The sequence below is a fragment of the Staurois parvus genome, unplaced genomic scaffold (assembly GCF_062004578.1).
Source record: "Staurois parvus isolate SC_StPar_1 unplaced genomic scaffold, SC_StPar_1.0 ptg001624c, whole genome shotgun sequence".
In the NCBI taxonomy this organism is placed as follows: Eukaryota; Metazoa; Chordata; class Amphibia; order Anura; family Ranidae; genus Staurois; species Staurois parvus.
In genome coordinates this window covers 117,373-138,816 of record NW_028319420.1, presented here as the reverse complement: position 1 = coordinate 138,816, position 21,444 = coordinate 117,373, and the positions used below count along the sequence as shown (strand labels likewise).

The 21,444-nt window shown below is 40.7% G+C and overlaps 2 long non-coding RNA genes and 1 pseudogene across 5 annotated transcripts in view; 2 read left to right on the top strand and 1 right to left on the bottom strand.

Annotated features, from left to right (window-relative positions):
- Positions 1-1,029: 1,029 nt before the first annotated feature.
- The window catches only part of LOC149435011 (uncharacterized), a 135,474-nt gene continuing 115,059 nt past the window's right edge, over positions 1,030-21,444 (bottom strand). For all 4 annotated transcript variants that reach the window (XR_016308576.1, XR_016308577.1, XR_016308578.1 and 1 more), the window contains one exon: positions 1,030-1,188. This is a non-coding gene — a long non-coding RNA (uncharacterized LOC149435011). The remainder of the gene's footprint in view (positions 1,189-21,444) is intronic.
- LOC149435013 (uncharacterized) lies at positions 3,290-8,520 on the top strand. The gene is made up of 2 exons (XR_016308580.1): positions 3,290-3,383; positions 8,035-8,520. It is a non-coding gene; the product is annotated as an uncharacterized LOC149435013 (long non-coding RNA).
- Positions 12,301-13,732, top strand: LOC149435012 (uncharacterized; annotated as a pseudogene).

The following is a 21,444-nucleotide window of genomic DNA, read 5'->3' as shown; positions in this document are numbered from 1 at the left end:
CGTTCATACAAAACGCTGTGGGTGTGTATGGTAACAGCACCCCGAAATCGGTTTGCAAAACATGGTGAGATGTGCAGAATCAGATTGCATAGGTGTGAATACCCATGAAATCCAATTCTAGTGCGAACAAAAAAAAAGGGTCCTGCAGCTTGCCCAGGAATGCAGTGCGGTTTCTGTGTGAATCACATGTGATATACCACACCGCATAAGTGTGAGGGCTCAAGGGGAAAAGTAAAGGACCAGTCTGTCTTGAGTATGTTTTTCATCAATCACTATAATGTAACTTTTATGCAGTTAATGCAAAAATACTTTATTAGCCAAAAGGGTTTTTTTTAGCATTGCCTCTTCCAATAAAAAGCAGTTGTAAGAAAACTGTAGCTGTCTTTATTAGGCCAGCCTCTGTATTTGTCAGTCTTTTTTGAAGTCCCTTGTTCATCTATCATCTCCCTGCTGCTATGCTGTTGACTGTACCTTACCCTGCCCGACATTCCAAAATACACTGACTAAAAAGCATGCGGGAGGTATAAGTGAAAATAAGTATCATACATAAGACTGTTAGCAGTTTGATTTTGTACTATTGGGCAATTACTGAGTAGTTCCATTTCCTTATGCCCGGTCAAACCGGTGCGATTTCAGGTGCAATTTGTGAATTGAAATCGCATCTAATGAATGTGAATTTCAGTGTCTTAACATGTGCGATTTGCTACAGCGCGATTTCTAAAGTAGTTCTTGCATTACCTTTTCTTCAGTTTTGTTGCAATTTCACATACATAGAATATAATGGAAATCACACTGCAAATTGCAAGAAATTGCTGAAAATCTTTACAAGTAGCAATAAAGTCTTCAGAAATCAGACCTGAAATTACACACAAATCGCACGATTTTAAATTGCAGTGGTGTGATTAGAAAGTATTCAGACTCTCATTTACTTTTCTCAATTTTGTCATGTTGCAACCTGATACTACAGTTTAAATAATTTTTTTCATTAATCTACACTCAGTACCCCATAATAACAAAATGAAAACAGGATTTTAGAAATGTCTGTGAATTTATTAAAAATAAAAAACTGAAATATCACATTGGCATAAGTATTCAGACCCTTTGCAGCAACACTTGAAATTTAGCTCAGGTGCCTCCCATTTCTCTTGATCATTGCTGAGATGTTTCTACACCTTGATTGGAGTCCACCTGTGGTAAGATGAATTGATTAGATGTGATTTGGAAAGGCACACACCTCTCTATAATGCAGGCCATAGACGGGTCGAAAATCGGCCGATTTTTCAGCCGAAAAAAGAAAAAAAATCAGCCGATTTTCACACCGTTAGTGGGTTAATTGGTCGGCCATTTTTTGGGGTTTTGGCACTTTTTTTATCGGTAAAGTTAGGAAAAAATCAGCCGATTTTCCCGGCAATGATGGGCAAATCGGCCGATTGTTTTACCAATAAAAAATCTGCACATGAGCCGTGACCTGCAAGAAGAAGAAAAAATAAGAAAAAGAAGAATTCCAGTCCGCTATTATATTTTATATGAAAAGTATTGCGGTTGCAACAATGTATCTATTTGTATCCGAATAAAAAACAGCTGTATCCGAAATGGATACATTGTTGCAACCGCAATATGTTTTCATGTCAAATATAATAGCTGTGCTCTCTGCAAGGAACAGAAATAATTAAATGCCGGCCGTAGACGGGACGAAAATCGGCCGATTTTTTTATTTTTTACCATTGGTGGTAACGGCGGCCTATTAAACGACCGATTTTTCGTTTTTTTAAAAATGGCCGGTTTTCGACCCGTCTATGGCCTGCATAAGGAGGGTGGTGCGGCTGCGGATCCGCACGAAAATCCGTGCAGCTGTACCACCCGCACTGAGGAATGCGGACCCGGGGGCTGGTGCCATTAGTTCTAATGGCACGCTGCCCGCACTGGAAGACGCAGCCGTAATGCGAACCGAGGCTCCCATGCGGGCTGTGTATTCAGAAGAAGTGCAGGGACTTCCCTGCATGTCACAGGAGTCCATTCAAATGAATTGGCTCTTGTGCCCGCGCAAAACGAAGCCCGCACGGCTGCATATATGTGAACCGGGGGTAAAAGGCCTCACAGTTTACAATGCATACTGTATCAGAAAAAAAAGCCATGATTCAAAGAAACGGTCTGTAGAGCTCCGGGATAGGACTATTGCAAGGCACAGATCTGGGGAAGGCGATAAATCATTTCTGCTGCGCTGAAGGTTGCCAAGAGCACAGAGGCCTCCATAATTCTGAATTGAAAGAAGTTTGGCACAGCCAGGACTCTTCAATGATCTGGTTGCCCGGCCAAACTGAGCAATCGGGGAAGAAGGACTTCTGTAAGAGAGGTGACCAAGAACCTGATGGTCACTCTGATTGCTCTCCAGAGATCCCATTACTGCAGCCTTCCACTGATCTGGGCTTTATGGCAGAGTGTCTAGACGGAAGCCCCTTCTTCCACACTAAAATTACACTTCATTACTCTGTTAACTAGGATCCTGTTTCTCTCTTGTTTACACACCTAGCCCATTCTGCTAGTGTTGTCTTGTGTATCTACCCACTGGATTTCAGCCATTTGTGTTATGAGAGGATTGCCCTGTGTACCTCCCTTCCCTTGAACAATTCCCTTCCCCTTTAACCCACAGCTGCTTCCCCTCTGGGTGCTGGGATTGCATCACTTCTCAAGCCTGTCTTTTGCTCACCTTCCTTCTTGTATTTCACCAGATCAACAAAATGTTTCCTAATAAGCATAAGTTAGTATACATTTCACCTTTTACATTAAAAATTAAGTTTACTCTCCTGAGATAACAAGACAGGGAAGCAGAAATTCCAGATTTTGTGTAATGCAAGCCACACACAGGTCGAATTCTGTAAGAATTTTCTTTCGAAAATTGGAACGAAGAATTTTCATTCGAATTTCGCACCATTAGTTTCTAATCATTGATGGAAGAATCATGCGAGAAACTTAATCGAAAAAGAAGCATGAGCTGTGGCCTGGAAAGAAAAGAAGATTCCCAGCCACGAAAATTCTTTTCTTTAGCAACTTGAGGTGAAATTGAAGGCTTGGTTGGTCAAATTTCAAAATCACTGGTGGCACCATTGGATTACAAAATGCACAAAATTTCCGATTTTCTAAAGAAGGTGCAGAATTTCATTGCTGGTTTCAGTGTTGAAGATGAATTTCTTTTTTTTATCTCATGCTGTATATATGTGTTGCAACACTGTCTGTCTGACACACCCCTCACACTTGTCATCTGTTGTCTATGCAGATTTAAAAATGTGATCTTTGAAATATCTCCTATGGAAGAAGTTGGTGATTTTGAAGTGAAAGCCAAGTTCATGGGTGTTCAAATGGAAACATATATGTTGCATTATCAGGTAATCTCATTGGAGTTTTGTTAACCCATTATCTGTACTATTTGCTCATGGTCTGCCAAAAAATGAAAGACTGCACATTTCCAATATAGCAGAGAGATGTCTAGGTTATTATAACTCTGAAGTTACGATTCATGTGCTTACTGAAAAATTAAACCAGACTTAATTGCTTTTTTTTCTTTTTTAAATTAAGTCGCAATACTACTATATAACTTTTATAAAGATAAATTATGATTTATAGAAAGGGGAAGGGACACTTTTCATGCCTTTACTATTCATTACTGCATGCCTGTATGTGTGTAGAGGTAAGAAAGATCATTCATTTGATATGGGCTGCCAAAGCACCATAGCAGACCTTTGTAATGCACATGCAACGGTTTTTTTTTTTTTAATTTGCAGCACACCACAGGACCCTAATAACATTTGTGCACTGTAGCACCTAAAATGTAGGTCTTTTATGCATTGGGAATGTGCATTTCAAATTTAAAATGTGTTTTACCGCAAAGCAAAGATGTGAATCTTTGAAAGTGTTTTTTTTTCTCCTCACAAGAATGACCATTGAAGTGTTTGTGTAGGGGTAGTGTGAAAATATATATTATTTTCTTAAAGTGATTTTAAAGATAAGTTTCTCTATTTTATTTTTAAATCAAAAAACTTGTTATACTTACCTGCTCTGTGCAATGCCTTTGCACAGAGTAGCCCCAACCATCCTCTTCTCAGGTCCCCCGCCGACGCTCCTGGTCCCTCTCTCCTGCCAAGTGCCTGCATGACAGCAGTGAGAGCCGAAGGCTTCCAATGCTTTCTCAGGTGTAGGGAAATATCGGCTGAAGCCTATGCTTCTTTCATCTACTTCTGCCCCCAGGCCCACTTAGGCAGTCCACAAACTCTATTTAAAAAGTTTCAGTATGAAGATGCAGCAAGCACTTTGGGGGGGGGGGGTTGATTGTGAACCCCAGGGGTCCTTGGGTAGTTTGTGTCTCAGGAATTCAGGTTCAGAGAATGCCTCTTTCTACTCACAGGCTAATCCTTTTTTCCTGTGGCACCCCCTTCCCCTATATGGTTTTGCTCACTGGAGAGCCACTATTCCTGGGGCTACTGTCTTGCCCTTCAAAACAGTTTGGGCATCATCTGCTGCCACGTCTTCAACAAGAAGGAGTAGGGAGTCCTTTCTGCGTGAAGGAAAATAGTCTGGTTCTTTCACTGCAGCAGGTATCCTCTGAAAAGAACAGAGTATATCCTGATGACTTTGTGAGACCTGTGCACCTGCAGATAGGTCCCCTTCCTTTGACTGATCATCAGCTTCTTAAGAAAGGTTCTTCAGATGCTTTGTTTTGTTCTGCCCTCAATGTATTGCTTTTAGCTGTACTACAAAGATATCTGTCCCTTGCTCCATGATGTCTGATACTTCTCTAGATCTGAAGGATCGGGGGCTTTCCTTTTTTTTTTTTTTTTCTCCTCCATATCTTTATTTAACAATAAAACAGAGTACAGAGATCATACACAACAATGGTAAAAAGAAAAGTATACAGGGATTTCCGTGTACAACATCATAATTATAATGTCCATAATACAAATAGTAGACTTTGTAAAACACAGCAAATAAAATTATGAGCTTATTTAATCCCCCGGCTCAGCAGAAAAATAAAACATGGCACCTGCCCTGGTCTATAACTGGCTTATGAAGCAAGGACTAAGTGAACCGGGCAACGCATATCCGTAATAAAGGAAAAATGGTTCAAAAATCAACTCGCCAGCCAGCTTGCTCAGCAGAGCTGTACAGACTGAAGAGAGGAAATCCGATACCATATGTGCCATGTTACACGTGGCTCTCTGCACTCATTAACATTTTTAAAAATGGGTGGGGGTAAACTCACCTGAACAGCGTGGGAAAGGATACAATAGCGTGGGAAAGGATAGATGCCGTGCTCTTACTTTCGGGTCCCATAAGACAAGTTGTGTTCTGCTAACATTACAGGGTTTAGATCCAAGTTTAGTAGGGCTGAATAATCAGAGCAGACATTTTTTTCAAACATGTATCTCTTGTGCTCTCTGTTGCAACCAAGTCTTCCATTTCATTGATTTCCCTGATTTTTGCTAGCCATACAACATTCAAGGAGGCATACCATTGTTTCCTTGGGAGCTTTCATAGATCCAGCGCTTGAGGTCAGGGATAGACAAGGCAGTTTCTCAACAGGATCCTCTGAAATGTAACAACAGCACCTGTGCATGCCAGGGAGCATGTATGAGCGCCAGTGGTCCCCTTCTCACCAGTATATGGGGCTATGCTTTCGATTCCATTTCCTGCCTACCCTTGTGGGGGGTGCCTTCTCTTCAGTCAAACCCTTGAGTCACATTGACTTTGTGGAATCTATCCCTTGGATTCTCTGGTCTCACTCTTTTTCACACCCGATGGCTGTTTGTTTTTGCTGCTCAAGTTTTCCCTGGTAAGTGTCACATAGCCAGTTTGGTTGTCTAGCCAGACCTCCTCTTTAATGCTTGACTTTGTGTCGTTTTGATTCTAGACAGCTTAGTCCTTCCCATGAAGATTGGCTAGTCTTTCTCACCTGGACCTGGTTTGTCCTAATTACTTCTTGGGACTTTTTCCTTCCAGGGTTTGTCCCCATTTTCTGTTGATCACATCCAGTTGTGTTTTTATTTTCTTTTGTTACTATAGTTGTTCCATCTGTTTTAGTGGGTAGTGGTTGATCAGCTTTTAGATCCATGTTTAGCATTCCTTTCTGTTTGGTGCAACTCTCTGGCAGTGATCTCCAAACTGTGGCCCTTTGCTTGCCTTTATCTGGCCCTTGGGGCACTATTCCACCAACTGAAACCAATGATGGAGCACCATTCCCCCTACTGACACCATCAATGGGGCACTGTTCTTTTTGTTATCAACAATGTGGCACTATTCCTCCTATTAACCACTTGTCCTCCAGAGGATTTACCCCACTTAATGACCAGGCCTCTTTTTGCTACTCGGCGCTGCACTAATTCAACTGATAATTGCGCGGTCATGCAATGCTGCACCCAAACAAAATTTACGTCCTATTTTTCACACAAATAGAGCTTTCTTTCGGTGGTATTTGATCACCTGTGCGCTTTTTATCTTTCACGCTATAAACAAAAAAAGACCAACAATTTTGAAGAAAAACTATATTTTTTACTTTCAGCTATAAAAAATATATAGTAAACTCAAAGTTAGTTATAAATTTAAGCCAAAATGTATTCTTCTACATGTTTTTGGTAAAAAAAAATCCCAATGAGTGTATATTGATTGCTTTGTGTGAAAGTTATAGCGTCTACAAACTATGGTATAGATACTGCAATTTACGCCATTTTTTTGCTATACAGCGCTGCGCTAGTTTAACGGACAATTGTGCGGTCATGCAATCGATACATAAATGAAATTTATGTCCTTTTTTTCACACAAATAGAGCTTTCTTTCGGTGGTATTTGATCGCCTGTGCGGGTTTTTATTTTTTGCGCTATAAAAAAAAAAAAGCTGACAATTTTGAGAAAAAAAAACAATATTCTAGAGTTACTGCAGCCCTGCTCTCTGTCAGTGATTGCCGCTAATCGGCGGGACACAGCCGGTAACTGACACCCGTGGCCGTGATCGGCGGGACAGGTAGGGCGGTGGCGCGCCCCCTACCTGTTTTGCAAACACGTTTTAAACGTGGTTTTGCCCAGCCATGCCGCCCTGCCAACGTATTTCTACAGTGGCTGGGCGGCATGTGGTTAAAGCCAATGATAGGGCACTGTTGCCAGGGCATTTTCTACTCCCACTGGCCACAGTCCAGCACCCCTAAAGGCGGAAGGACAGCAACCTGGCCCTTTGCTTAAAAAGTTTGGAGACCCCTGGTCTTGAGCATCAGGCTGATTCTGTGTCCTTCCTTGGTTGTCTGGCAGGTTACTCTATCGGGTAAGAGGCTTAGCCTAATCAAGTGTCAGATGTTGGTCCTTCAAGCATCTCTTCCCCAGTCCTGTTGGGCTTGTTAGAGGTTGTTCCTCTGTAGCACACCACATTTGGGTGTCCCAGCAGCATCTAAATTGTGTGTCTCTCAATGGGCAAGAAAAGAAGTAGGAATGCAGAGTATCTAGCAGCCAATTGAGGGACACAGGTCCTACCATTCTGTGTTAATGTTCAGGTACTGCTTGCTACCATCTGAGGCATGCTTTTGTAGATGAAGGGTTATCATGAGGTTGGTTTACAATTTGTTGGTTTTCCAATGTTTAATCTTCCTGCGGATAATAGTAGAACCTGACAGCATCTGAATTTCTGTGTTCATCAATCAATTCCAAGAAATAGATTTTAGCAGTTTGCAAAAAGATCATATTAACAAGAGAAGAGAACAGAAATGTAGAACTGAAGGGTTTTTTTTTTTATATATATATAGTTTGCAGAGATTTCCACACCATTCTACCAGTGGGCTCAACTATTGCTAGTTTTGTTACTGACAATGATACCCTGTAACATAGCTCAATGAATGTGCCAGTACGTGTCCAGATCATCCATGTAAAGGTCTGCGTGTGTATCCTAAATTTGTATGAAAACAAGACATGTATTATGTGTTCTCCAATCAACTTTGCAGATTGAATGCAGGCTTTTATACCAAGTGTTCACCTTCCTGATTTTCCCCATTTGCACTTTCAGGACCTTCTCCAGCTGCAGTATGAGGGTGTTGCGGTTATGAAGATGATTGACCGAGCAAAGGTCAATGTAAACCTTCTCATCTTCCTTCTAAACAAGAAGTTCTATGGAAAGTAAAGTCAGAAGAGCCTTCAGAGCTGGTGGCGCTAGTGGAAGAGGCACCACATTGCCTTCCTGTCATCAATAAAGACACAATGGCTGCAAAACTGCGCAAAATGCTTTTGTACACATTAGGAGCTGTATGCCTACACTCTGCCAGGACTGTATTTTACTCTGTGATGCCATCTGTGGTGACTACAGTGTTAATGAAAATTTCTCTTGGAGGTAACTTAGAATAGAAGAGGACTGTTCTAGCAGAGTCGCAATAACTGCATATTTAGATACATATTATAAAATGTATTGTTTAATGTAGTTTACAGTGATTGTTCTAGTATCTTCCAGGGTCACTATTTGTTGACTGTTTTTAAACATGGAATTGTATGATCCATATTGAATAGTGCAGGCACTTTTTTGCTTTATGGGCTGTGATGTTCTAGGCACAGATATTTTTATACCTAAGGTATCCATATACAGTAGCCTATTTATACATAATCCTTTTTTTTTTCTGTTTAGCCTGTGCTCCCACTGTTCTCAAACGTCTAGTCATTGGCTACTGTTAAACATCAGCTTTTGCTTTTTCTGGTGTAGGCCAAATTGTCATGTAAAATCAGTTGTCAAAACTCTTAGCCAGACGATGGTTTATTTTATTCATGTTCCTTTTCAACACAATGATGATGATTGCACTATTCCTTGTAATGGAATATATCCAGTTCTAAGGATTTCCTTTGGCTACCTGTACCTCATATACTAATTTGTGTTCTATGAAAGTGTTGCCAAACTGGAATGTAACTCCAGGCAATGTTCTTTCTGAAAGCTGAACTGGTGCATGTTTTCATTTTGGTTTACCTTCAATGCATTCCTTACTTTCTTGCCCCCTAACCACAAATGCAAAAAAAAAAATGGAATTTTGTGCAGAGTGGCCACCCTGGAGTAGTAAAACTGCTATAGGGTGGCTGGGAAGTGGTTATTCCTTTTTTTTTTTTTTTTTTTTTTAAAATACACCACTTAGAATTCTCATTTTACCCTACAATGAAAGGTGCAATTAGGTTGGTTAAACCCCAGTGTGGTTGTATGAGTGCATGTAACTACAAACGTGGTTGTAAGCTCAGCTGGAACAGCGGTTAACTAGGTGGCAAGCCACTGATCTGCGGTGCCTTGAAAAAGTATTTTTACCCCTTGAAATTTTCCACATAATTTTCATCATGACCAAAAACGAAATGTATTTTTCACATAAAATCCCAATAAAATACATTTAAGTTTTTGGCTGTAAAATGACACAAATGTGGAAAATTTCAAGGGGAATGAAGACTTTTTCAAGGCACTGTATGTAAAATGTTTTAGAATACACTGATAATATAAACAAAAGGAAATAATAGAATTTTTCTAATTAAGTGAATGTGACTTTTTCATTATAAACCTTCCCACTTGCATCTTTTGTATTTTACCTGGATCAGATGTGCATTGATTGTGTAGCTTCATGGTGTCATTTGTTGCCACATATGCACACACTATAGTAGAGTTAGTGCCGGTTCACATACAGTTGTGTTCAAAATAATAGCAGTCAGACATCACTAACCTGATCAATCACTGTTTTTGGTAGAAATGATATTTCTACATGGCAAATAATTTACTAGCAGGTGTAGTAGAGTAATAGAAATCCAACAGACCCAACAGTCATGACATGCATGCTGCTGATTCTGTGTAACTGAATCACTAATTGAAAGGGGCATTTTCAAAATAATAGCAGTGTGGAGTTCTATTAGTGAGGTCATTCATTCTTTGAAAAACAGGTGGCAGTTATTGCCCTTATTTAAGGAAGGAAGGCAGCAAATGTACATGCTGGTTACAGTGCATTTCTCTCTGAAATTCTGAGGAAAATGGGTCGTTCCAGACATTTTCCTTGATTAAAAAGTTGATTGGAGAGGGGAAAACATATAAAGAAGTGCAGAAAATGATAGGCTGCTCAGCTAAAATGATCGCAAATGCTTTAAAATGGCAACCAAAACCTGAAAGTCGTGGAAGAAAGCAAAAAACTACCATTCAAATGGATAGAATAGTCAAAATGGCAAGGACTCAGCCAACAATCAGCTCCAGGAAGATCAAAGAAGGTCTAAAGTTACCTGTGAGTACTGTTACAATTAGAAGACGCCTATGTGAAGCCAAGCTATCTGCAAGAAGCCCCTGCAAAGTCCCACTGTTGAAAAAAAAGACGCGCTGAAGAGGCTACAATTTGCCAAAGAGCACATTGACTGGCCTAAAGAGAAATGGCGCAACATTTTGTGGACTAATGAAAGTAAGATTGTTCTTTTTGGGTCTAGTGGCCGGAGACAGTTTGTCAGACGACCCCCAAACACTGAATTCAAGCCACAGTACACTGTGAAGAGAGTGAAGCATGGTGGTGCAAGCATCATGATATGGGGATGTTTCTCATACTACGGTGTTGGGCCTATTTATCGCATACCAGGGATCATGGATCAGTTTGAATACATCAGAATACTTGAAGAGGTCATGCTGCCTTATGCTGAAGAGGAAATGCCCTTGAAATGGGTGTTCCAACAAGACAACGACCCCAAACACACCAGTATACGTGCAACATCTTGGTTCCAGACCAACAAGAGTGACGTTATGGAGTGGTCAGCCCAATCCCCGGATCTTAATCCAATAGAAAACTTGTGGGGTGACATTAAAAATGCAGTTTCTGAGGCAAAACCAAGAAATAGAGAAGAACTGTGGAATGTAGTCCAATCATCCTGGGCTGGAATACCTGTTCACAGGTGCCAGAAGTTGGTTGACTCCATGCAACACAGATGTACAGCAGTTCTCAGAAACAGTGTTTATACAACTAAATATTCATTAAGTGATTCAAAGGAAAGCAAAATCGTCAAACATTTTTCATTTTATATAGTGAATGCTTGAGTTTGTAAAGAAGAACACAAACACTGCTATTTTTTTGAACAGTCTAATATTCACTTTTCTTCAATTTTTTTTAGAGGAACAACACAAATTTGATATTTTTCTTCATGTTTTGATTTGGAATAGAATGTGTAGTGTTCCCAATGCATTTGTGTGTATGGAAATAAAAGCTATTAGAAGGATTTTGAGCTTTATTCACTTTTTTCAACACACTGCTATTATTTTGAACACAACTGTATATATGGATTGCATGTGGTTTGAACCGCATCCAATCCGCATGACATGTGAAAAAACATTGCTTCCTATTGTGCCTGTTCACATATGTCCAATGCGGATTCAGTGCGGTGTGGAAAAGTCCGTTCCGATTTCTGAGCAGTGCCTGCAGGTGCAGATTACAGGCTATTACCTTCTGGGGAACCATTTCTAAGCCACAGATGGGCGAATAGGATAAGATCCTGAGCTAATCCTGTCCTGAACCTGATGTAAACCTGACATGAACCGCTGAACAACTACTGTGTCAATTAGCAGTGAAACCTGAGCTTCAATCCGCTCTACACGTGTGAATCAGCTCTAAATCTTGACATTTTTGTGTCAGAATTTTCTGTTGTGTTCAAACATGAGGCATGCAGCCTGGCACTGCACCAAATAGTGCATGGCCTCTGTCTGTAACCTGAAAACTGAACCATCCTGTGAAGAAACTATATATCCCACAGTCCCTGGGTATCTCAGTCTGGTGCTGTGCAAAGGAGACCTACACAGTAATTAGATCTGACACAGACACAAGCAGGCAAACCAAACAACAGATCACCATGCCGAAGGATGTGTTTTATCACATTAGCACTTCCACATTTGTGATACAACAGGAATAAAAAAAACGAGGGCTCTAACATATGAGCCTGAAAGCATGGGCATGCGGACGCCATCCCTAATTTAATAAAAAAGAAAAAAAAAAAAACTTCTCCTCAGGAATAGGTAGGAATTAGGTTAGGGCCCCTTTAAGAAATCTGACAGAGAAAAACGCAAGAAGAGAATAACCACGTGACCTTAGAAAAAGCGGGAAAAATCATGTGACCTGGAACATTCTGGAATTGTTTGGGGCTCATTATATACAGGGCACTTCGTAACAGAATTCTCACAGTTGGTCAGAGTTGGCCAACAGGTTGCAAGGAGCTATAATATTAAGGAGCCGGTTTGTGCTAATTCTGACCATGAAGACCCTCATGAGGCAAGTTTTGGAGCAAGCCAGGAGCAGCGGAGGAGAAGAATGGCTGTGGCGCTGCCTTGATATGGCAGCCGAAGGGGAAGAGGGGAAGGAGCGGGAAGACACAGAACAGGGGTTGGAGAACTCACCGAAGCGCTGTCAGAGGAAGAGCGGCCGAATAGAGCCTGTCACAGAAGAGCGAGTCTCGGCACGGTTCCAGTGGTTGACCAGCATCATCAGCAGGGCAAGAGGAGTCCGGCTGGGCATCGGAAGAAACGGTGGTCGGAAGAGCAAGCCAGCATGAGAGGAGGAAGAGACAGGTTCCTTCGCTGCCAGGAAGAGTAAGTATTCATGGAAGTCGAGCATCCCTCGGAGCTGAAAGTGAGGCTGCGGCCTCCGAAGTGGTTGCTAGGCAACAACCTCAACTGGAGCTGAGTCAGGAAAGCCCGAAGAGAAACGAGCCTGTGCATGCAATACCGACTTTATCCAGTGGTGGCAACAGAGGTCAGCACAGGGATCCAGAAATCGAAACAGCGACATCTTGTGGAAATGATGAGATTAACAGCTTATTAAAAAATATTAGATTTCATTACAACACTTACTAATAATTTAAACAAAAATGTTAATAGTGATAATTTGTTAAAAATAGTAGTCATGCTAATGTGTGGGTTAATAAGGATAGTAATGTTAATATTAATGATAAATTGTCCAGTAATTTAGGTAGCATGAGTATAGAAAAAAATAATACGGGAATGAATATTAATTCGCCAATACCAGAAACATGTTTAAAAGAAGTTTTGCTATGTGAAATATCCCCGCTAGGATATCATTTATCAACGCAATTAAAAGAAAAAATATGGAAAGGAGAATTTGTGGTTATTCTGTCATTGTTACCCTCAGCAAAAGATTTCACAGGCAAAACTGATAGAAAATCCGACGATGAAGACAGGCGTAGACCAATAGCGAGATCATTTCATAATTGGCTGCAAGCTTTTGCAATATATTCTAGCGTGCTAGGGGAAAAACACCCAGAGCATTGCAGTGGTTTATTCCAACATTTGGAACAAGTTTTAGAGGCCTATAAAAATTTTGGAGGATTAGGATGGTATCATTACGACAAATCTTTCCGGCAAAAACTATCTATATATCCATCACTAAAATGGGGTATGAAGAATGTAGGCTTGTGGCTAAACTTAATATTACCTCAAAAACAGACATTTCAAAAACCACAATCTTCCATCACAGTATTCCCTTATATAAAAGGGATATGGTTACGCATTCAATGAAAGTCAATGTAAGTGGGCAGGGTCATGTAGGTACAAAACACGAATGTTCGCATTGTTCAGGCCCACATTCATTTCTTAAAGGTTTCAAAAGAAACATGGCTTTTCAAGGACAAAAGAGAGAATGTATCAAAAGGCAGCACACCAGTGAATTTGGAAAACATGCGTCAAAGTTGGAAATATATCCAAACAAGGAGACAGTTAAGTTTTTAAACGGATGGTTTTTTGAATGGTTTTTGTTACCAATATTTTCAGGTTATGGATGTAATATTGTTGATAATTTAAAGTCGGTAGATCAATTTCACATTGTTAGAAAAAAATTAGAAACAGAAATAAAAGAAGGACGCCTGGCTGGTCCTTTTAACCTCTTCACACTGGCCGAACGCAAATGTGCGGCCTCCCGGCGTCTGGGCCTAGACGCCGAGCGGTCGCACATTTGCATTCTATTAAAAAAGGACATATGTGACGAGAGCGCACACCCTGCCGTGCTCCCAGCACACATGTCCGATACTCACGGAAAGGTCCCGATCTCCTCTTTCGATTGGGACCTTTCCCGATCATGTGACCGCCGCATCACAGCGGTCACATGACCCTGAACCCCGCCTCCCGGCTTCTGAAACTCTTAAAAGGGCCGGGAGGCGCCGGCGCAAAGGGGTTAAGGAACCACCTTTTCATAATTTTAGGATATCGCCACTGGGTAATATTCCTAAATAAGAACCGAATACGTATCGGCTTATTCACCACCTATCATTCCCAAAAGGCTTTTCTTTAAACGACAAAATAGATGAAGGATCAGCATCATGTTGCACGTTTGAAGGAGCCATTCATAAAATAAGAAAGTTTGGAAAAGGAGCATTGCTAGCCAAGGCAGATATAAAGGCAGCATTTAGGCTATTACCTATTAACCCAGAAGCATTTAACTCATTGGGTATCCATTATGAAGGTCAACTTTACTACGATAGATGTTTACCAATGGGTTGTTCACTGTCTTGTGCGTATTTCGAAACATTTTCAAAATTCTTACAATGGGCTATTGAAAAAGAATCAGGCCAGAATGGGAGAACTCATTATCTGGATGATTTTTTGTTTATAGGCCCAGCATTTTCGACAATATGTGTAGACATGCTGCAAATGTTCAGTAAGGTAACGCAGCATTTCGGTATACCATTAGCAAATGAAAACGATTTATCCAACCACAAAATTGGAATTTTTAGGAATACTGATAGACACAGAAAAATTTGAATTTCGACTGCCAAGAGGAAAAAATTGACAACAATAAGAGGGTAAAAAAAAGTATTATTAATAGAATTACAGTCATTATTAGGCCTACTGGCATTTGCATCCAGAATAATGCCAGTGGGAAAAATATTTTCGTGTACGCTTTATTTAGCGATTTCGGGTTTAAATCTCCTTTCTCACATGTAAGATTAACCTGTGAATTAAAGGAGGATTTAGTAGTGTGGTTAAAATTTTTTGAGGAATATAAAGGTTGTTCGTTTTTTCAGGATGAATTTATCTTTGCAACGGATTTTGAATTGTTCACTGATTCAGCTGGCTCATTTGGTTTTGCGGAAATATGGAAATCACATTGGAGTTGTGGTAAATGGCCATCAAAATGGATTCGAATGAATGCAACAAAGAACATACCGTATTTTCCGGCATATAAGACGACTTTTTACCCCATGGAAATCTTCTACAAAGTTGGGGGTCGTCTTATATGCCGGGTGTTGTGTTGAATCCATACCGGTACTTCCGAGCTGACGCTTCTGCGCATGTCTTCGGTAGCAGTAGACGATCGCCGATCACCATTCATAGCAGAACTGCATGAAACTTCAACAAGGTCGGATGCAGCAGTTGAGTGCTCGATTGAGCTGGACTGAAACTGTGACATGCAGAAAAGGGATACACATCGGCTAGCAGCAAGATGAGTATGCCCATGAAGATGTGTATCCCTGACGCTTCTGCGCATGTCACAGTTTCAGTCACAATCAATCGAGCACTCAACTGCTGCATCCGACCTTGTTGAATTGACCCCTTCATGGCAATATCTTAATGAAATACGGTAATTAGCTAAGCATTATAATCATAATAATAATGTCTTCACTGTGGCAGTTCTGTGCAAACTACGGTACCGCTCGGATCATCTTGGAGACAGGGAGGGCTGGGCAGGGAGAGCTGACCCACCCAATCCAAGCAGGCTTTGTATGCAGTGTGCACAAAAAATACATCGCTTGCCGTGATTTGTTGGTTGTTGTATACTGGGTTGGATTGGCGATTCTGAGGGAAGGCAGGGGGAAGCAGGAGCATCTGCACTTCAACCAATTCGAATGTTGGAACAGCGCATCTCTAATGAAGTTTGGTGTGCATCTTATATGTGGTGAAAAAACAGAGTCTATCTGGTGAGCAGATACATGTGGTGGTGAATACAGTACAGCACCAGTATCTGTACCGGTTCATACAGTACAGCACCAGTATCTGTACCGGTTCATACAGTACAGCACCAGTATCTGTACCGGTTCATACAGTACAGCACCAGTATCTGTACCGGTTCATACAGTACAGCACCAGTATCTGTACCGGTTCATACAGTACAGCACCAGTATCTGTACCGGTTCATACAGTACAGCACCAGTATCTGTACCGGTTCATACAGTACAGCACCAGTATCTGTACCGGTTCATACAGTACAGCACCAGTACATACAGTACAGTATACAAATGGATAACAGTCAAGACCCCATCATGGCTCCACCAGCAAGAAGAAAGAAATATGAAGCCAGTTTCAAACTTAAAGTTGTAAACTTTGCCATGGAACAGAATAACTGTGCTGCTGCAAGACAATATGGAGTAACAGAAAAGATGGTTCGGGACTGGAAAGCAAATGAAAAAGCATTAAAGTGTATGCCAAGGGGTAAGTGTGCATTAAGAAGAGGCACCCCACATTGGCCAGAACTCGAAAAACATGTAGCAGACATGGTGAATAAGCATCGCCAAAACGGTTATATAGTGACCCGAAATAAAATACGTTTGTTTGCACTTCAGTGGGCCAAATCTAACCCAGATCACAGCAACAGATTTAAGGCCACTGTATCCTGGTGTACTAGATTCTTGGAAAGGCATAATATGACACTTAGGCAAAAGATGAAAATTGCACAAGAATTACCTGCAGATCTTGATGCCAAAGTAAATAGTTTCCATCGATACGTAATACAACAGCGCAATAAACATGGCTATGCGTTAAGTAGTATCGGAAATATGGATGAAACTCCAATGAATTTTGATATGGTTGGAAATAAAGCTGTCCATCCAAAAGGTGAAAAAACAATTTTAATTAAAAACAACAGGACATGAGAAGTCCAGTTTTACAGTGGTACTAGCATGCACAGCTGATGGTGCCAAACTGAGACCAGCGATTATTTTTAAAAGAAAAACAATGCCGAAACTCAAGTTCCCTGTTGGTTGTTTTGTACACGTGAATGAAAAAGGCTGGATGGATGAAGAAGGGGTAAAGCTATGGCTTGATAATGTATGGAGCAGGCGACCAGGTGGACTTATTCAAAAACGTAGTCTACTGGTGTGGGATATGTTCAGGGCTCATTTAACTCCCAGCACCAAGCAAAGGCTTGCAAGAATAAACACAGATGCGGCAGTTATTCCTGCAGGATTGACATCGTTGGTACAGCCACTGGATGTGTGCCTAAACAAGCCATTTAAAGATCGCATTTGAGAACAGTGGAATGAGTGGATGGTTAGCGGCGGAAAGTCATTCACAAAAGGAGGAAACATGCGGGCTCCACAGCTGGATGTTTTGTGCAAGTTTGTCATAAAAGCCTGGAATGATATTGATACAGAAACAGTAATCAAGTCTTTCAAGAAGTGTGGCATATCAAATTCATTAGATGGTATGGAGGATGACTACTTGTGGCAAGATGAAGAGGAAGCCGAAGCTGAGACCACACCATCTGATACGGAATTAGATCCATACGATGACTGCCTTACAAATGTATCACAAGATGTCATTGATGTACTTATGATATCAGATGACAAACAGGAGGATTTTGAAGGCTTTTAAAGGGAAACTGTCACACCAGCAAAACCTTGCAGTTATGATGGGCGTTGCTGACTCGCCAGGAACTTGCTCTCTCTCTATTGTTTGTTATCTTCCTCCTATCATCATCAGTTCCAGTTTGGTTGACTGCTTAGAAAATAAACAGCATGGCAGCTCCCATGGGTTTATTGTCTTATCCTTCCTTTCAGCTTTAGAGTGAATTAGGAAAAGTTTAATCCACTTGCACTGTTTTATGTTTACATGTTTGATGACAAACAGCCTTTGTTTATAAGTGACAGTTTTCCTGCTAGGTATCTGCATGTCATAAGCATTTGAATTAAAATGACCATATTGAAATCAAATCTGATGTTTTTTAATTTTTATTTGGTGTGCGTTGGAAGAGGGGTAGTCTTCCATGGCGAGTATAGCCCAAACCCTATATTTTAACAGGAAAAGTAGGAGGTCTTCTTATACGCCCAGTCGTCTTATACGCCGGAAAATACGGTAGTTTTGCTAGAACTATTTCCTCTAATAGTAGCGTTGGAATTATGGGGAGAGCACTTTTCCAACAAAAGGCTGTTAGTACAGACAGATAATAAAGGGGTTATGTATGCAGTATATTGTTTATCATCTAGGTCAATTTTGGTGGTAAAATTGCTTAGATATTTAGTTTTGAAATGTTTAAAACTTAATATTTGGATTAAAGCAAGATATGTCCCAGGTAAAGAAAATCAAATAGCTGACGCCTTATCTCGATTCCAGATATCAAGATTCAGACAATTATTTCCAACAGCAGATTTAAAAGGGTTTCGAGTGCCCAGATCACCTGTGCAACCGGATTTAAACGTACTGATAAAGGCCATAAAAAATTCGGTATCCAACAGCACATGGGTTGAATATTCATCTTCATGGAATAAATGGAAGCAGTTTTCCAGAGAATTGGGTTATCAGTTCAATTGCCCATCTGAGAATACAATTCTTTCTTTTTTGTGCTCATTCATGCACATGAATTTTGCTTATAGCCATATAGTTAAAATTCTAGCAGGAGTTTCCTTTTTCCTCAAGTAATTTTCCAGCATGTACATCATTCTTTTCGGTGAAACAAGCGCTCAATGGATATAAAAAACAGCATTATTCTCCAGACACAAGACATCCCATATCTATCGAATTATTAAAAAAAATATGTAGGATTACCAAAGAAATTTGTTTTTCAGACTCCAAATCTATACTGTTTAACGTGGCATTTATTCTAGCATTTTTTGGAGCATTACGCATATCAGAACTATTGCCCCCAAATAAAAAAAGAAATGTCTGGTCTACTACTACAAAATGTGACGGTTTTGGAAAATGGAATTAGTTTGTTTATTCCATTTTCAAAAACAGATCAGGCTGGAAGAGGAAAATGGATCAATCTTTATACTTACTGTATAATAATAATAATACTTGGGGAGACATGGATATTTGCCCTTTTGTCATGGTAAAAAAGTATTTGAATATTAGACCGGTCAGCCTGGGTCTTTTTCTGGTGCATGCTGATGCATCAGCTGTAAGTCTCAATTTAATGCCATTTTAAACAGCTTCCCGCCCTGCCACTGTATATATACGTGTGCAGGGCGGCACTCAGGCGCAAAACCACGTTTTAAAACGGGTTCCGCGCTCCCGATGTTTTCACCAGCAGGGGGCGCGTGCGCTCCCGCCGACCCGCGGGTGACACCATTCGATCCCGGAGGGATCAATCATTAGATTTCAGCCAGTGATGTCTGGCTGAAATCAGATGATTGGTCCCTGTCCTATCCTGTCCTTTGTTGAAGTTTACACAGGACAGGATATGATGTCATTCTTCTCTGCCTGGACACATTCCGTTCCAGACAGAGAAGAAGACACAGTAAAAATGAGTAAAACAGCACATACCCACAGTTAGAACACACCTAGGACACATTCAACCCCCTGATCGCCCCGCCCCCCCCCCCAGTTAACCCCTTCACTGCCCTGTCACCAGTGTCACTGATCAGTGAATCGATTTTTACTCATCACTGTATCAGTGTCGCTGGCGACTTCCGATAGTGTTAGCGTCCCTCCCAGATAGCGCCAGATTGCCCGCCAGTACACCAGTAATCCCGTTTAACCCCTTGATCGCCCCCCCCCAGTTAACCCCTTCACTGCCCTGTCACCAGTGTCATTGATTACAGTGAACAGATTTTTACTGATCACTGTATTAGTGTCACTGGTGACTTCCGATAGTGTTAGCGCCCCTCCCATATAGCGCCAGTTTGCCCGCTAATGCACGGGATTTTTTTTTACCAAAAACATGTAGCAGAATACATTTTGGCTTAAATTTATGACTAACTTTGAGTTTACGATATATTTTTTATAGCTGAAAGTAGAAAATATTGTTTTTTTTTCAAAATTTTTGTGATTTTTTTGTTTATAGCGCAAAAAATAAAAAGCGCACAGATGATAAAATACCATCAAAAGAAAGCTCTATTTGTGTGAAAAAAAGGACGTAAATTTCGTTTGGGTACAGCATTGCATGACCGCACAATTATTTGAATTAGTGCAGCGCCAAAACAGCAAAAAAAGGCCTGGTCATTAAGGGGGGTAAATCCTCAGGCGCTCAAGTGGTTAAAGAAGGCATTAACAAACTAGGTCTTATACAATTTAAATTCACATCTCATTCGTTTAGAATAGGCGCAGCTACGCAAACTGCAAAAATGGGCTTGGATGATGAAATAATAAAAAAATTAGGTAGATAGGAGTCACAACGTTTCCAATTATATGTTAGACCTAACCTGTCTGTTTATTTCTTCAGGTGATAGAAGATATATATGGATACTGGGACATTCATTTGTCTACTGGGCTTTGAAAAGAGCGGCTCAGCGTTCATATTCAGCTAATTTAACAACGGATCCTGCAAAATCTCTAATTTTATGGAAAGGAATACGTGGTCTTAAATGGTTTAACTTGTTTTTTCATCTTTCTAAGTTGTTTGAAGTTTGGCCTGCACCTCAGATATTAATCATACACCTTGGGGGAAATGCCATAGACAATGAGAAAACTCTAGAACTAATGTTCATGACGTAACGGGACTTACACCGTTGCCACTTACCATCCCCGAATACTACCATTATCTTTTCAGAAGTAGTCCCTAGACTTGTATGGTTAGTTAATCCTCAATTAAAAAAGACGACTAAACAAGTCTATGGAAAAATTCATGCCTCTGATAGGTGGAATTTCATACCATCACACGGATCTAGAAGGAGGAGTTAGTGGCATTTATCGTTCAGACGGTGTGCATCTATCAAACGTAGGTATAGATATCTTTCATTTAGCATTACAAAATAGTATAGAATTGGCCTGCGGCTCTTGGGTAGGCCGGACGTTGTAAATAGTTTGGCTGGTGGGGTCTTATTGATAGAATTATTTCAGATAGCTCGAGTCCTAAAAGACTGAGCAAGTTTATTCCTGGTTGATAATTAAAATGTAAAAGTTTTGAATAAACGATATTGCAAATTTAATTTATGTTGTGTGTAATTACCAATAAAAGTGCCGCAGCCAAAATTTTATGCCAAAAGAAGAAATATTGTGTATGTGTCATTATTTAAATAAGTGTAGTTATTTCGGGGATGAGGAATAACGTGCAGCCTGCATTTCCATGCACAGGACCCTGTGTGACCCAAAACAAGTAGTTGCCTGTCCTAAGGGACAAGTTAGGTGTATGAATACATAGACACAGGAGAACTGATCAGCCTATCATTACAAGCAGGGGCGGACTGACCATTTGGAAACTTGGGCACTGCCCGAGGGCCCGGGGTCAGTAGGGGGGCCCCATGAGATGCCCGTGGTACCTTTTTCATAGGCTTTTTTGAGTTT